Consider the following 18,183-nt stretch of genomic DNA (forward strand, 5'->3'; position numbering starts at 1 on the left):
CCTTTAAAGGTGCAACCAAAAAGATTTTGTTACTGCCCGCCCAGTATCCTCTATCCCAGCCCCCACCTAAAGCTGGACAGATGAAAGGTCAGTGGAGAAAAGAAGATCATCCATAGTCATGTGAGATTTTTCTACACTGTACCTCCTCTAGCCACTGAAGGGCTACACACCTATTGCAGACATACTTGTTTCTTTTCTCCTATAGCTGCTCATGCGTTCATGCTGGCTGCGTATGAAGCGATGCTATCATTAGCAGAGGCGCATCTGTTTAACAGAGCTGGCTATATAGCAGCACACAGCTTTTGATGGCTTTGGTCCGATCCCCACAGGAGCTCATTAAATCTGCCAGTGAGGCAGGACCAACCCACCCCCTACTACAACTACCGCTATGGTATACCCGCTACATTGCTGAAAGGGGAAAGAGAGAGAGAGAGAGAGAGAGAGAGAGAGAGAGAGAGAGAGAGAGAGAGAGAGAGAGAGAGGCATATAGTAGACAGAGGGAAGGGTGGGAGGGGTGAAATGGCAAGAATGCCGAATACAGATAGATGTGTAACAATGTATGGGGGAAGGGTGAAGGAAAAAGGGGGAGAGTGGAAAAGGAAAGGTGTGGCTGATAAAGGTAAGGATAGAGACAAAAGAATGGGATGGTAAACAGATGGGAAAAATAGGTGATGGTGAAAAGAAAGGGTCGGACGGAGGTCAGATTAAAACAATCAATCGAAGCGGAGAGTGAGATGGAGCTTGTCTCTACATATACAGTAGCCTATATAAACGGCTTCTGTGCTATCAGATTATCTGTGGATACATGAAGAGCTGACATCTGTGTCGGGCAGCTGGCCCTGTGAAATGGGATTAGTGCACAAATCACGTTTCATACATCACTGGACTCACCTGCCACCCTCTCAAATTTAGATATACGTGAGCGATACATGCACTTAACCCTCAATGTCTAGCCCTTCTCTCTCGCTCACATTTGTGTCAGTACAAAACATGTAAATGCAAGCTTGTGCACACGCACGCACACACACACACACACACACACACACACACACACACACACACTGTCTGTGGTCATGAATCTCAGTTGGTCCAGTCCCGTGGTATTCGAGGCGGGGTGAGTGGGTTACAGTCTCTCTCAGGATTTGCCAATGAGAGAGCTAAGGAGGATGGATGTTCTCTCACTAATTAAACACTGCAGTCTGTAGGGAGTGAGCCCAGCCTGCAGTTGTGGCCAAGCCCCGCTCTCCTCACACCACCCCGCAGTGATGGCAGAAAGGGCATTCCTGCACACACACATACACACAGCTCATTACATCAACCAGCTAAGCCGCACGACCACACACACACACACACACACACACACACACACACACACACACACACACACACACACACATAAAGCTACTTTTTAGAACAATCAGGTTCATAATTGAAGATAACTTTAAGTATCACAGTAAAAGTGTTCTTTACCATGTCTACAGTTCACCTTAGACAAAAGTACAAAAAGTATAGTAACTGTATATTGTAGATCTTGCAGCCATAAACTGCACTGGCTGCTCTACAAACAGGCGTTCCTAGACATATGCTACAGCTAATTGTATACAGAATTGCTTGTTTTGAATTATTCTTGTGCTTTTGTATTATGTGCCATATGGTATCTACTGGCTGGATCTAGTCATGCTTTTGACCTTAAACAGAAGTTGAAGAGTGTGTGCTGTAGACATGGCTTATGGTAATGTTATCCTATGCACATTTCTATAAGGTCCCTGTATGCATTGTGGGTTTTTTTTTCTAATTGCAACACTCCTTGTCTGTGTATCTGCACTGAGCAACATCACATCAAGGATGACCAGAATACAATGGGGAAGCATATCAGGAAAGCAGCGAAGTGTGACAGAGCTGACAGTCTCTTTCATTCCACAGTTTGCATTTCCTCCCTCATTACACTCCCTCTTTCACCGTTTTTCCCTACCTTTCTCTCTGTTTTGCCTTCTCCTTGTCTTTCACACATGCACACAACATGTCACTGCTATCACAACACACTGCATCAACTGAAAGAGTGCCTTCGCCTGCTCTGCCTGTCTGACAGACAACACATTTTCTGGAGCCGTGCTCTTCTTTCTAGGCACAGAAGCACATGGGATACAAACAAAACCTGTGGAGTATGAAAAACCTGGTGTGAGTCCACTGTTTTAGTGCAGCAAACAGCATTTGAATCAAAACATCCAGTGATGCCTGACGTTATATAAAATAATTATTTGAAGATAAAGACTGGAAGGGATCTAAAAAAGCAAAACTTCAGCCTGTGATGTAAGCTTAAATATGATTTCAGGCCTCTAACGCTGCAAGCCTGCTTTCCTTTCAGGACCACTTCACTGACACTGTTCTTTCAGAACCACATGTACGTATGCACATGAACCAGGAGTTATTTTCTCAAATCCCTTAAATGCTTTGAAAATAAAAGCTAATCGTTGCCTGTTACTGAACTGAAAAGCCGCAGGGGGACCCCTGCTGCTCCTCACTTCATTGTTGTTCTTCCCATGTCACTATTCATGCATACTTTGTCAAACTATGTAAATATTTCTTCAGTCACACGCAGCACTGGAATGCCATTGAGAGCGAAAGCACTCGCTTAGGCTTTTAGGCTTTTTTCCACTAATTATGAAAGCCTGCCTATAGTCACAGTCAATCAGTATCAGAACCTCCAGGCAAAAGCATTTTCAACACAGTTCCACTGGTTGATCCCAGTCACAGCCAAATCCCCAGAGCACATTCATCGTAGCCCACTCAGAAGATGGTAAACCCCCTTCAGTCGAGATGTAAGGCATACGGTAATTCCCAAAAATCCTGGTTTGCTGTAATCCTCTACGACTAAAAGACGAGACAGGATTCCCAGGGATGTCAGGATCCATCTGGATACAAAAGGATGCTGTGCAGTGTGCAGTAAGAGGGCATGTACAACTGAATTGTATACACTACATACATCTAAATGAATTGAACTTGACATTAGACTTTTATATTTATGATGTTTTCTCTTTTTCAGATGAAAAGTTAATTCACAAACTTGGCTTACATCACAGGTAAGTAGGTAGGTAGGTAGGTAGGTAGGTAGATAGATAGATAGATAGATAGATAGATAGATAGATAGATAGATAGATAGATAGATAGATAGATAGATAGAGCTCCTACTTAACCAGTGCATGTTGTGAGCCAAAACCCTCTAACAAAACCCTCTCTGTGTTCATCAGCCATTGAGGCAAGCCGCTCTTGGAACACGCCACCCCTACTAGAATAATGGGCCACTTTACAGTCCTCCAAGTTAGTTCACAGAATTTAGAGCTGGGAAACAGCTAGCACAGGGTTCATTGGGAGGAGGGGTAATTTAATTGTTTCCTTCGTTTTTGTTTTTGTAACCCCCCCCCCACGCACACCCCTCCTCTCTCTCCTCTTTTAGTTCTGAAAAGGGGGCTGACAAACATGCAATGAAGGGGATTGTTTTGTGTTCCGCAGGACAAGTGGGCGAGGTAAACAGAACCAGACTGTAGGGTCTATCATCTGGGCACGGCGGGATGGGATAGGCTGAGCAGTGGGGAGCAACACACATACAGAGGGAGGATTGGTCGGGATTCTGTGGAGTAAGAGGGGTGAGGGCCGTTTTGGGGGTAGGGGAGGGTAGAAGGGGCGAGGGTAAAGGGTCCTGGGGGAGAGAGAGCAGAAGGGGTTTACTCCGGAAGAAATGGGAGGTGGACATGGGTGCTGAGTTTACTCCTCCGAGTGTGGGCATTGTATTTGGTGCTGAAGTTCTCATGCATGTCCCGTTTTTGGCTCCCTAAAATGTTGGAAAGTGATGGAGCTCTCCACGATTAAGCGGACAAGTGGCAGCTCTGCTCTGCGCTCCCACAGCTCAGGCTATTTACATACTCAAGAGGAACATTAATGCCGGCCTATCCCCCAAAGCTGAACAAAGAAGCACACAAACCTTCCTCAGAGGCCTATTACGCACTTAATTGAGGATTTGTGGAATAGTAAAAAGGGGCAAAGGAAGAGGAAGGTGGGTGAGACGGGGAGGGGTAGTGGGTGAAGTGGGCAATGACACTGGTTTTACTTTCTTTTTTTTCTGTGTCCCTGGTCAGATCCGACCTCGGCTCACGGCAGGATGATCAAATGGGAAAATGTTATCTAGCTACATCTTTGTCACCATATGGAAACTCTAAGCATCATCAAATCTTTTTTTTCTCCATTTATCTGTTCGCTCTTTATTCCCCATTCGTTGATCCTCCCATTATCCTCATTATGAAACTGTCATAAAAAGCTTTACTCTAGAAAGAAAGGATATGAAGAGAAAAGCAGCTTGAGCAACTACAATGTATATTTTTTAAAAGCTCAAAAGAAGTTAAACATAAACTATAAATATGAACATATTTCTAAGTATATTTGAAAGGCTTTTTTGATTCTGTAAGGTCACATGGTCCAGTATTTGAAACTGCCAATCATATATCTCAAGTAAAAATGAACTATTTCACAGCTTTTTTGTCTTTTAGAGATATTATGTGTTGAGGCATGAAGAGAGCAATGGCACAAACCAAAGGTAGCTCCATCTGATAACCAGTGTGAATCTGTCAGAGGACTTCATCTGAACAATTGTCACAAGATGCAGTCTATTTGTTTTGAACAAATCTCTTAATGTGCTTTAATTATGAATCTTTTGTTGGAGCACAATGGGCTGATTGTTCTCAATGGCATGGTCTTTGGTGCCAAGAAAAAAAAAACAAGACCCCCCCCCCCCCCCTGTTAGGCCCCTCTTCCCTTTACCAATCACCCTCAAAGCAATTTCGTGACTCCCCCTGCTGACCTGAATTCCGATGTAGCAGGTGCCAATGGGATGTGGGTGGCTTTTTTTCCGGGAAGGAGGAGGACGGTGGCAGTGCTGAAGGGTTGGGTGGGAGGAGGCCTTCACTGTAGCACAGTAAACACTGACTCAATACCCTCTGGGGCCCCCCAGCCAGTCTGTAAATCGTAATGTCTTAATGTGATATTAATTCTGTGGAGTCCTTTTGAATAAAAGGATATAAAACTACAGATTTAATCATTTAATAGACAAATCATGAAATAGGCCCTATTAACCAGATTAAGTTGTGGGAGGAACTTGTTTGTGTCTTGACTGTGTTTTTAAGGATGTGTTGGCCAAACCCTCTTGTCTTAGTTATAGTGGAAATGTGTTCAACTTGTGGACTTCGTATGCCAATAGGACATGTGTGGACTACTCTTACTATGACTTTTGACTTGTGTCCACCAGATGAGAGCAAACTAAATAAATCCCATGTTTGTACTCGCTACACAGCCTTTGCATCTCAAGATGTTTTATATAATAATAGACAGTACTATAAGGTTCAAATTGTTATAATAAAACTTAATTTAAAAATCAGATATTCTAATAATACAATACATATAAAGCAATCTGATTGTTTGCAAAGCACATCCATGATAAATTACCAGAGAAAACTATATATATATATATATTTGGGTTTTGGTTCATTGTTTTCTTGACTTTCTTTCTTATTCAATATTTTTTGTATATTTTAACGTGTAATTGTGTATTTTTACGTAGGTATATTAGCTCTTGAATTGTATACCGCTAACAATTTAAGGTTTCTTTTCTTTTCATTATCTCTCTTGTTTATAGTCATGTCTATTCTGCACTATGAGCTCACCAAGGCAAGTTCCTGACAACATTTGTTGTTGAAATGAAACTAAATGAAACTAAATCTCCATCTGTATTCACCACTTTTTTTGCCACATGACAAACACACATGGTTCCACTGTTTGAGGTTATGATTCATCCCATACGCATCAACACAGATTATATGGTCAGTTTAATGGTCGCTACTGTCTCATAGAGAAACTGAAGAAATGCCTTGACCATGGCTAGCGGAGATCTATCGTTTTGCCGCCCAGCAGCAGACCCGCTAGTGAATGCCTCTGTTTCTGTTCCTGTGCAGTCATACAGAAGCGAAGGGAGCCAGGCTCTTTGTTTGGTCAACCCATGGGAAAGACCTCACTCTGTTGTGCTCTCTGAGAACCGAAACACTGATTCTATAGGCAAGACTAAAAGAGAAAAAGAGCATGAATCCCACATATTAGGAATATTCACATCACATCAGGAGTAAGTGATGAGGAGGAGATGAATCGCAATTCAAGACCTGAAAAGCAATGAGCGGGCAAAGGAGTACGGGGAAAATCAAGTGCAGAGACAAATAAAATTGGATGATATTAAGGCAATTAGGAAGGAATGAAATGAAAGAAACGGCTAAGGGAAGAGAAAGAGAAGTATTGAGAATGTGAGAAAATGAGAGAGACAGAGATAGACGAGCGTCAGAGTGAACAGAGGAGCTGGATGGTACTTTGGCAGCTTCTGCGTGTTCCCAGGAGGATTACTCAAGCACTAGATGCCACAGACTGCCAGCAAGACCAAAGACAAGCTCCATGAATGGAGACCCACAACCACACACATACACATATCTGAGGATTTCCGAACTGTGGTGTCTATTTCACCTGTTTCCTCTCCTCCCTCTTTCTTTTCCCAGTTCTACTGTCCTTTTTTACTTCCTTTTTCTTTCTTTCCTATACTGTTCCCAGCTTGTTCCCTCCCTCCCTTTCCTCACTCTCTAACTTTCTCACTCTTTCTGCAGCCTCTCGAAGCAGCAGTGAGAGGAGAGTTGTAACGTGCCAGCCACAGACAGGTAACATATGCTCCATCTTCGGGCAGCTTGTGTGGCCCTTTTTACGTCCTCATTCATGAACAGAGCTGAGACGGAGAACCCCCCCCCCCACCCCCACCCCCCAACATTGTACCCTGCTCGTTCACTCCATTCTTTGGCCATTTATCTCAACCAAAGGAAAAGTTCTATATTTTACTGTCTGTCCTCCCCGTCTCTTTTTTATCTTTCTGTCACTCCCACACATTAAAGCCACTCTCCCACTCTATTTAACACTTCTGGCAGTGTAAAATCTCAGTTTATCTGGCAGAAACCGAAGCGTTTCCACATTGTTCTTGGGTTTTATTGTTTTTCCCAGGCGCTAAACGGAACTGAAGACCATTATGGAGCAGTGTACAAAATATGAAGGCAGCAAGGAAAATAGGCCAGCACTATCTGCTGCCTGCTTGCTTTCTAAGTTGTCAGGCGGCACATATAAAAATATAGCTAATGAAAACATGACCATATCATCACATTCTACCCACTGCATGTGAACATATAGGATTCAATTCATCTTTCAGCTTACTCTGCAGTGTCAATGCAATTTTTAATGCTTACTGGGGAGGGCTCATTTGCCATCTGGTCGGCCGCTCCCAGTGATCGATGAGTATTACAAACAAATCCATCCAGAGGATTCGCCTCTTATCAATTCTCAAGCACAGCCAACTACTTTAATCCATCCACAAAACTGTCAGGATTGACTGGAAAAATTTGATTTCCACTGTAAAGCACAGTCAATGAAGAGTTAGCATATTTTTTTTTTGGGATCGGTGTGCTGCTACTTTCCTTTCCTTTCTATGTTATTTAACCCTGGCTCGCATATCTCCACAACTACCCTCCCCCTACCTGTATATGTACCTCACTGTAGAACAGACTATATTTAACACAAACACACATGTCCGTGCAAACATCTACTCTGCCCCGAGTACCCCAGGCACTGTCTAGCCCAATTAAAGCAGCGTCTTCACAGATGGCTAACATGACAGATTCTAAGAAATATGATTTTGACTCCTTTCACTTGGGAACTCAGCAATGCTGCAGGGTTTTGTGTTGGGGTGGGAGTACCTCTCGATGTTGTATTGTGCTTGTATACGTGCATGATTACTCGGATGCATTTATGCTCAGAGGGGTGAACACATTCATGATTGCAAGGTGGACTTTCAATCATTAACTTTTGAAAAAAACTTTAGCAATAACAGTAACATTAATTGTTACTATAACAAACACAGCTAAAGATTGACGTCACACAATTAACATAGATTTGATTCTTCTCCACAATTGAAGAGGTTTTTCCTTAATGAGAGACATGGTTATTAAAACTGATTATATACAAAATAGGAATAGTAATTATTCTTCTGATTAATGCAATCCATTCAAAAGACAATAACATGAAAAAAAAATGAATATTAAACACAATATGTTTGCTAGAACAGCATACGGCAAGACATAAACACCCAGGAAATCATTTGTTTTCTATAATAATGGAGCACTCTCTGAATAAATTCCCTTACACTAATGATATTCTTCTCTGTAAGCAAATGCTAAATATCTGCATAATGGTCCAAGCAGACTTACATTGATGGTTGTTATGGCTACATTAACAGCATGTAACCCTCTCACATGATAAACGCATATGCTTATTAAAGAAAAGGGGGGTAAAATCCACCCCCCACAGATTCAGGACATGCATTTATACACTAAATGACTCACCCTGCCTTACAGCATGTGAGCTAGCCTTGAATGTCTGTTGTGCTCATTCATGTAAGGCAGCAAATGCCACAGTACAGTAGTTTGGAGAGCAGCCTCTGGGAAAAGGACAAAACGCATTAGCTGCTTGGACACTTTCCTTTACTGATTCTCCCAGCAATCACACTGAAGGCCTCTTCAGATCGCAGCCCTGCCACACAATGCCCCAAGGTAGGCCACGGGCAGTTCCTCTCACCAGCGGAAACCATTAAAAATCAAACGTACACAATTATCTCGAGTCCACGTGCAGTGACAGACTCTTATCCACAAAAGCACCCTACGCGTTTGAGACAAGCCAAGAGTAATGCTGGAGACGATCAACTGAAGGTGCAAAGAGAGTTGGTTTCCATGGTGACATTGCTGGCGCTGTTGAAAAAAAGAAAACTGTGCGTGTGTGTGTGTGTGTGTGTGTGTGTGTGTGTGTGTGTGTGTGTGCGCGCGCGTGCGAGTGCGAAATATAGTGCTCGCGTTTTAATATGAAAGAGGGAAAGGGCTGCAACGATTGGCTCAAGAGGTGGGTGGCAATAAGCGTTTCTATTTGTTTCCTTCAAGGAGCGTCTCCTCCCCAAAAATCAAACCCTTGATATAATGAATATAAATATAAAAATGTGTAAATATAAATGAACATTAAAAAAAGATAGGCAGCAACATTTTGGAGGAAAGACATAGAAAATACTGCAAATCACAATGCAGACGGTTTTCTTTCTCAGATCAAGCAAGTTGGATCTACATGTAACAACTGAATCTGTGAGAGCACACCTTAACAAATGTATCACAGCCAAGACACTGTCTGAACTGAGGCTATAACTTTTTGACTGATTTATCACATAATCACTATGCAGAGGCACAGTTGTGTTATAGCCAAGTCGCGCCGTTGATAGGCTATATGAAGTAAATGCTTCTACAGTAAAGTCAACCGCCCGGATAATTCGGCTCAAAGCAACTTCCTTTTTCTTCTGAAACAACAGGAAAACGTTTCTCGTTTGGCTGGAGCAAGGCCGGGTGGGGGCGGGGGGGGGGCAGAGATTTAGTGGAAAGGCTTGTCATAGGAGGTTTTATCTACAGCACTGATACCAACGTGCCCACGGCTGCTGTCAAACGTACAGAGAATGCATTTTGATTGTTTCCCGGGATGTAACAGGAGGGAATAATGGTTAACTTAGATCATGTACCTGCAGCAAATGAATCCCACTTTTTATTTCATGCATGCATGTTTGAGGCAGTGATCTGTGAGACCAGAAGAAAGGTGTGAGTGAACGCAGCGTGTGCAGCGCGAGCTTATTGTTGACGGTCAGCGCTCCGGGACTTTTCACTGCAGGTTGTCACGTCTATATGGCTTATGAGCATATGGAATATTGTACAAGGGGGGAAAAAACAAAAAGGTTATAAAAAAATGGGGGTCTGTAAACTGGTGTTTTACTGTATTCTTAAATGGTTTACCTACAAACTTGAATCGTTTCTCGTTTAAAGCAATTATTTAAATTATCAATTAATTCAATAAGCCGTGACTTGTTATGATAAACAACAATTAAAGCTATAAAACAAGGATCAGGGCATGCCATGCATCGGCTCATCACCTCCAACACCGCGCGTTTAATTGATCATGTTTGCAAGCTAAAATAAAAACAAAACAGCATCTTACCTTTGTTGAAAATCACGGTGAAAAAAGTTTTTGGTCTTGTCCCCTTGCAGGGTCTTCGTATCCGCTTCAGAGGGGGGTGAGCCACAGCGAGCTGCAGAGCGCACAGCGGTCCAGGACAGGAGCGCTTCTCAGACCAAACGGAGGGGTTTTCTGTTCGTTAAATCCGAGGAGCTCTGCAGCTCAACAATCCCACTGAATGAGCTCTGCCTCACCTCACTCTTCGGTGTTTTACTCCCCCTACCCGCCTCCGCCCGTTTCGCCCCCCTTTGTCTCTTCAGCATGGGAATGCCGGATCCCGTTGGTTGATGATGGAGGCCAATAACGTACCGATCTCTCTTGTGTGTCTCTCTCTGTCAACCGCTCTCTCACACATACACACCCTGATTTCCACACACCGTCAAAGTTGATGCAAAACCTGCTCACCCAAATGGGTTTGCAGCTAGTTTAAACAGATTACCCAGATTAAATATTAACATGCAAAGGGTTGCATGATTTTATAGCTTTGATTTTGGCTTTGATGTTGCACTGGCGAGAGATTGTTGGTGATTTATTTCCCTGCATCCTCTAATCTGCTATAGGGTACATTATATACAGGTCTAATTTATATGATTGCAATTCAACAGAAAATAATCCCAGTTTAAACTGAGGTACACATTTCTTTCCCTGTGAACTGAAAAAAGCACGAGGTATATGATCAATGCAAGTCAAAACCATATAGGGAGAGGGGCTTGGGAACATTGTTGGCTCATGCCTCGCTAATGACTCAGTGACAGAATGTGGCTCACATCGGTCTTCTGTGGCCTGTTTGCATGGAATCAAGCGTGCGGTTGAGCACCAAGAACAGGACAATGATAAATAATTAAGAGAATACAGAAAACTTTGGAAACAGAAAAAAAAAATACAACGGCATTGGCCATTTGTTCAAATGCTTGAAATGTTTGAATGCTCTCGGATCGTGTGAAAAATGACAATGTAGTCTTTTAGGCAGAATTAAGGGGTGAGTTTCAGGTGAAGTGCTTTTCAAAAAGCTCCTCAAAGCATTTCACCCAATACCTCTCCGACATTGGAATTAGGTCAGGCTAGCAGAAACACATTTCTGGCATGTCTGTACAGCTACAAACATTTCTGCCTGAAGGTATAACGACAATAGTCAACGTAAGTTGGTTACTTTTGAGCACTCACCAGCCTGTTGCACAATGATATCAACAGGAGGAGTTTAGTCATGACATGGGAGACTATGTTCACATCCTGTTGTCATTCAACCTACCAAAATCTATAAACTGCCCATAAGCAGATCTGTCAGGAGAGAGCTCTTTTGAGAACTTCTCCAGATGGTGATCGAGCAGCACTCAAGGCCATCCTCGTATTGTTCTTCAGACTACTCATGAGTTTGTAGGTAAAATTGCATTCTTATTGTAATTATGGATGGGTCAGTGATCCTTTATTGGGCAGCAAACGAGAGGATAACAAGAGCAAATTCCCCAATATGCTCCAAGAAATAGAGCCAAACGCTGACTAAGACAAGCGATTGGTTGGAGCACCTCTTGGGCAGAGCTGATATTCCACTTCTGCACAGTGTCGTAATGCAAAGTTTGCATTTCGGGATCAGACCCACCCGTTTTGACAGTTCAGTGAGGCTTTCTGTGTGTAGCCGCACTGGCTTTGTGTGGAAAGGACTGTGTCTTTACTGTCTAGTTGCCACCATCAACGAATAATAATAAAGGTCATTATTGCAGGTATGGAAGAATACAGTGTTTTTCTTAGTTACGAATGCATTGGCAGTGACTGAGCCGTAGTGTAGGAAGTGACAGGATGAGAAAGAAGCTTAACTATTACAGAGCAATTCCCCTGAGAGGAAAAAAATCTGCCTGAAATGTCTTGCAGGTGTTTTACCATCACTGTAGTATTTTATTAGAACCTTGAAATTGTAATATATTTGTATACAACAAGTTCAGCTATTTCCAGAACTCCCCAATTTGTTACATCAACTTTAATTACTTTGATAATATGTTAATGAATCATAATGAGCTAATTGTGCCTGATTACATTATCAACACAAAGTCATTTCTAAAATGTTGATAACTTATAGCGAGGCTCCAGGGTTATTGATCATCCAGATTCAGGTATTACAAAAGTAATCTGCTTCCTGGGTTCAACGTTCATGTTGTTGGGTAAAAGTTGCAGTCACAGAAAAATGATCCTTCACCTCATATGAGATTTGACAGTCTTCAAAGGTGATGGGATATCTTAGGTATGGGGTCAAATAAAACTGGATTTGTTGTTTTGCACCTTGTTGTGTACCTCAAGAGTGGCATGTCAACAGCACAAAAGTAACAGCTTGTTAGTTGGTACTTTTGTAACCCTTGTGAAACAAGTTCACTTTACTTCAGAAGAAAGGTGAAGATATGTCAGGATCATTCTCCTTCTCCCTGATTATGTTAGGCAGTGGTAATCTTGGACCCAAAAGCAGAACAAGAACAGCGGCTGGCAACAGTTCAATTAATGTATATGTATATGTACAGTATATGTATGGGGCAGGCAGTGAGAGGTGAGTGGTGAGTCAGGCAGACACACTTTGCAATAGGAGGGTGATTTATGAGATTGATTGATAAGAGAAGGCAAAATTAAACAACGTATTTGTCTGCATTTTTCCTGACTCTAAATCAACCCATCTCGGGTACATTTTTCCGATGGCAGCACTCTGCTGTTTCAGCACTGGAGGACCAAATGTAAGCCAGGACCATTATGAAAAAGGCTGCCAGATTTGCCTCATTTTCTGGGTAGCTTATGGTGCATGAGAATCAGCTCCACCTAGCACTTGGGGCCAGCTTTGGGTCAGTATCACCCTATCGAAACGACTCTGACGACAGCAAACAGAAGTGCTGAATAACTCATTTTAGAGACACTGAGAATGGCATTGCTTTTAATTAGTTAACTATATACTGAATGATTATGAAGCAAATTGCTACAGTTTGCTTGGTAGGATGATAAAACCGATGTATGGCTTGTTGTCCCAGGTCATTTGCTTCGTTCTGCTGCAATTAAACCCCGGAATTGCAGGGAAGAGTCAACCTTCCCCTGGGTTTGGCTTGCCCATGAGACAAAGAAAATCATCTGGATCCATCCAACATTTGGATCTACCAAAAGATAGTCAATACAGCAATGCCAGCACCCTCTTCTGTATGCAGAGCAGCAGGGGACGCAGTTGGCTAATAAACCCTCCTGACCCAAGATATTTTATGTTTAGTTTTGACTGCAGTTAGCTGAACTCTGTGACTCCAGTAGGCAAACCTCCCTTGAGAAGTCTTTGACCAGTTTACAGGGAGTAGCATGTTACTTCCATGGCACGTTGACCAGTTGACTTTTTCTTCATGTAAATTTGCAGATTGCTGATGGTTAAACTCAGCCTTTCACAGGATGTGACCTCCCAACAACACCAGGAGCTACACATAAAAACAGGACAACAAAAATCATCACCCCAAATCAGTCGGTCTAGGTGTTGAGTGACATTCGTGGGATTAAAGAATTCAGGCCCATGTGCACTTCTGTCTGTCAGAAGATTTTGGCATGGCTCATTTGGAAACGGTGTTACCATAAAGCGTTGAATAGCAATATACTATATCACAGATTACATACTAAAGAACCTTTATATACATTGGGAAGAATAGGGTGAGAGCAGCTGAGGAGGGATCACTCTCCCAGGATTGACAGAAGTGCAATAGATGTCATGTGTACAGAATGAACAACATTATAAAATGAAACGTAGTCAATCCATATTACACATAATGCAAGCAGTCATAGCAGTAGTAGCAGAAATAATATAATAATAATAATAGCAGCAGCAGTGGATAGAATGATAATGATAATACAAGAAGTAATAGTATAATTATGTTTTTAAATTAGGCGTTTTTAATGGTATTTATTTTAGTAAGTTGTTTAGGGAAGAAACCATGATACACAGCATTCATTTGCACCTGTGCCTGTATAAAGGGAACATTAACCTTTATGGGCTTGAGCCAGAGTTGATGGCCTCTCAGGAGCAATCAGGAAACCTACAAGTGTTACGAGGATGTTCGAGGGTAATAAAGCAGGCGAGTCTTCAGAATGACCCCAGGGGGGGTTTCCTTGGGGGAGGAGGTTAATGCAAGTATTGAACTGTGTGCTAAGTCTTGTATATTTGAAAGATTGCATTCAGAGCTGGTGAATGGTACATATGTTTAAAAGAACACCTGAAACAAGAGGATGTTATTGCCGCGGCACCCTGACAAAGGAACCCCGCCTGCCCGCACATTACATATACTGCATATTTCCTGCTGTCTCTTTCATTCATTCCCTCTCTATCTTGCTATCTCTGTATTCCTATTTTTTCCTGTTCGCTCTCTTTTTCTCTCTCACACACTGTTTCTCAGTTCAGTAGCGGCAGCCTGCATTCATGCAGGCTTTCTGCAGCTGCTGTAGGAGTCAAACAATCACAGCTATTATAAATCATATTGCTACTTCTCGCTGTGCAATTCAGTCACAGGCCTGCATATGGATGAAAACACATCAATACTGCAAAATTGCGTTGTGTGTTGAAACGTGTGTGTGTGTTGTATATTTATTCAGGGCTGTGAAGGATATAAATTGCTGTCTTCCATTTTATATAGTCAAGCCATGCAGGTAATGGCTGCATACTACCATGCTCTGTTTAGGTTCATGTATGTATTAGAGGGCTGAAGGGGCTGGAATAAGAATGCTATTGGGGAACCAGAATGAGCTGCCATAGGCATGATGGGTAGAAAATGGGGTTGGGATAACATCTAAGGGCAGTAAACACATTACTGCCTAAATAATAAGGCTATCGTTCATCTAATTTTCTCTTCTTAACAAATCCCACCAAAGGATCAAAGTATGATATTTCTGCCACACTGTTGCACTGGATGAGTTACCTCATTACAATGCATGTGGGCACTGTAGCTTATTCTGAATCAATCCCAGATATAGATGCTAGTGTTGTAATGTGTGCAACAAAAGTGTATCAATCCGCACCTGAAAATACTTTCTGATCCTGTAACATTGGAAAAAACTACAGTGCCCAATTCTGCCTTGAACATTTGTGACCAATTTCCAAAGACTTAAGTCTTCAGTAGGAACATTACAAAATGATTTCAAACAAATATGGACGAGACTTGATGTAAATGTTTCAGGACATAACCCTAGCCGTACCACTAGAATACTAATAACAGAGCTGTGTGTGGATCTTTAGTGCCAAAATGTTTTAGTTCGAAGAGTTTTCTCACACAGAGAACAAAGCACAGAGGGCTCATCGGGCTAACTGGAAAACTGGTGTGAAAACCTAAACATTTTGTGTAAGTCTGGTGTGAAGTATTTTGCCCCTCCGCCTTTAACTATTGAGTTCTCATGGCAGCATTTTCCCATCATTATCCAGGTACTTTGCTCAGGGTTACATCTCCGTTCCCAGGACAGTCAGGACTTGGTTAAGTGTTGCCCATGTTTCTATGGATGATGCCCTGTGAGCTAACCAGGGCCTGTGAACAGACAGTCTCCCAGCCCAAGTGGACAGGACTCTCCTCATGGGACTATACTAAGCTGTTGTTCAACTTCAGTAAATGGGTGAAGGAAAGACAGAAAGTCTTTGATGGATGTTCTTCCTGCGGAGTGCAACAAAGGCACTGTAGCAGTTTTGCATGCCAATTGTGATCTTACATCGAGAACATTAAGTGTTATAAAAATACATCAAAAATGTATTTTGATACAAAATACAAAATACCCCCAAATAAATGTATTACAACAAAATACAAAATACAGGGAGATTGGGAGCTTGTATGTCATATGTGATGAATATTTTCTTGATACAAAGCCAAAGTTTATGGGCTGTTAAGTCCCATTAATAAAAATATATATATACATAATCAAGTTGTTGTCTTTCAATAGCTTTGCTTAGTTACACTGACATTCTGTGACTGTTCTTCCTTTTTGTGGGGTTCACCAGAGCTTTGTGTACATTATATAGGCCAAACCTGAATGCTCTGCTATACCAAATTGTGAGAAAACAGAAAATCTAGAAAAAAGTATTTCCTATATTTTAAATACAAAATACATGTATTTTGTTACATTTTCTGGCACCAGTATTTTGTATTTTGTTGTAATACATTTATTTGGGGGTATTTTGTATTTTGTATCAAAATACATTTTGATGTATTTTTGCCCATCTCTGGTGCACAGGACGTCCGTCCCTACCGGCACCCGGATAGCCGCTCCAGCGATGAGTCAGATCAGTGTGTGTGTGTGTGTTTGAGAGTGTGTTCTGAGGCCAAGGTCGCTTAACTCTTTCTTTGTTGAAACTGTTATTTTGTACCAAGCAGTGGCAAGACAAGGAGTACCTGGTTTCTGCTATTGGTCAGTTAACGATGGGCCTCTGCGTGGGTGAGGATCACTGCAGCCTCACTCTGTGACTTACACTTAAAGACATATTATGATTACTGCACATAGCATATGGTTTCAGCTTCACTAAATGTGTTTACGAATACATAGCAGTGTTTACAAATATATAGCATATTTGTTTAAGCTTATTCTTAATGTGTTTACACTAGCTACTCGACTGATAAGTTAACTTGCTAAACACTGGCTATGCACTAGCCTAGACAGCATGCTAGCGTTATTAGCATGTTAGCATCGATCGCTAGCTTGATATTATAACCATCACCATGTATATACAATAATAGGCTATGTAGCCAGACCCAGACATAAGTTATACATCAAGCTAGTTGACATCTGTCACACTCAGATACAATATTTAACTTGACAGACAATCCGTTGAACTTGAAGATCTGAAGACTGAACTCGTGAACTGTTTTTTGATTCGTGGAGAAAGTATTTTGAGTATTTTAAATACAAAATTACTCCACTCTAAAGTATTTTGTTACAAATTACGTTAGATTTTTAATCGGCCCTATCAAATACAAATTACAAAATACTCAAAAGTAATTGAAATACGTATTTCAAATACAAGTAATAGAAATACTGCCCATCTCTGCATATATACTGTATATATATATATATATATATATATATATATATATGGGAAAACAAAGAAAAGGGAGATACCTTTTGAAGCAGATCTTACAAAGTAATTAAAATAAGAACTTTACAGCATCCACAAATTATAAGTAAATTGGACATAGGAGGCCTAAAATAAAAACAAATAACACTTCAAGATGTATGGCTGTGACAGCACAGATAACCTCTAGCAAATGTAGAGACAAGATTGTCAGTCGATGCTCAGGCCCATAAGGTTTTAGAAAATCTATTATATATACTGTATTCTGAGCACAGTCCAAGTCCTGCAGTAAAGTAAGAACTGCATTTATGTAATTGATTAGCACCTTCATGAGAGTGAAATATTTCCAAGGCAGGTGTTGTGTAATCCCTCTTTGGCATGTCTTTTGAAAAGTCTGACTTCCATGTTATAGACCAGCTGGTTGAGCTCATGTTTCTTATCAGTTCAGCATAGTGAAGGAGGTTTGCACTTTTTAAATCACTGACTGGAAGCTTTTATCTGGAGTTGAAGCACAGCCTCTCTTCACATAAACATCCCAATGCATTCTGGGTGCTCAACATTGGGATATGGATGTGGGGAATATATGGCTGCAGTAAACAAAACTGTGGTGACTTTAAACGTTTTTAACACAAACAGAGTGATGGTTTTATAAATCAAAATACGAGGCCTAATTGGCCCTGGTGATTTTAACAATATCCACCAGTTGTAAAAAAAAAAAGACCACTTAAAGCAAAGTTAACTTTTGACCTAAACTGAATGGAAGGGCAGCAGACAAGTGCACCACTGGATTGCTAGTGACACAACCTTCACTGCTCCAAGGTAAAACTTCAGTACTCGTGCTCCCACTAGAAAATGGTTGTTTTCAATTGGCACTTTCTCATATGATCCACCATACATTTCTGAACGGTTACGTCCCTGCCTCACAGAACAGTCTTTTCAAGATTGCATCTCAAAGATCTGTCAATTCCTGACGTTGACAA

General features: G+C 41.5%; 1 protein-coding gene across 2 annotated transcripts in view; it reads right to left on the reverse strand.

Moving 5' to 3' along the window:
* The window catches only part of LOC306698375 (excitatory amino acid transporter 2-like), a 28,272-nt gene extending 17,946 nt beyond the window's left edge, over positions 1-10,326 (reverse strand). For both annotated transcript variants that reach the window (XM_079162652.1, XM_079162651.1), the window contains exon 1: positions 10,144-10,326. The gene's annotated coding sequence lies outside the window, so the exon portion shown is untranslated. The remainder of the gene's footprint in view (positions 1-10,143) is intronic.
* Positions 10,327-18,183: the final 7,857 nt, after the last annotated feature.

This window comes from Pholis gunnellus, assembly GCF_910591455.1.
Source record: "Pholis gunnellus genome assembly, chromosome: 7".
In the NCBI taxonomy this organism is placed as follows: domain Eukaryota; kingdom Metazoa; phylum Chordata; class Actinopteri; order Perciformes; family Pholidae; genus Pholis; species Pholis gunnellus.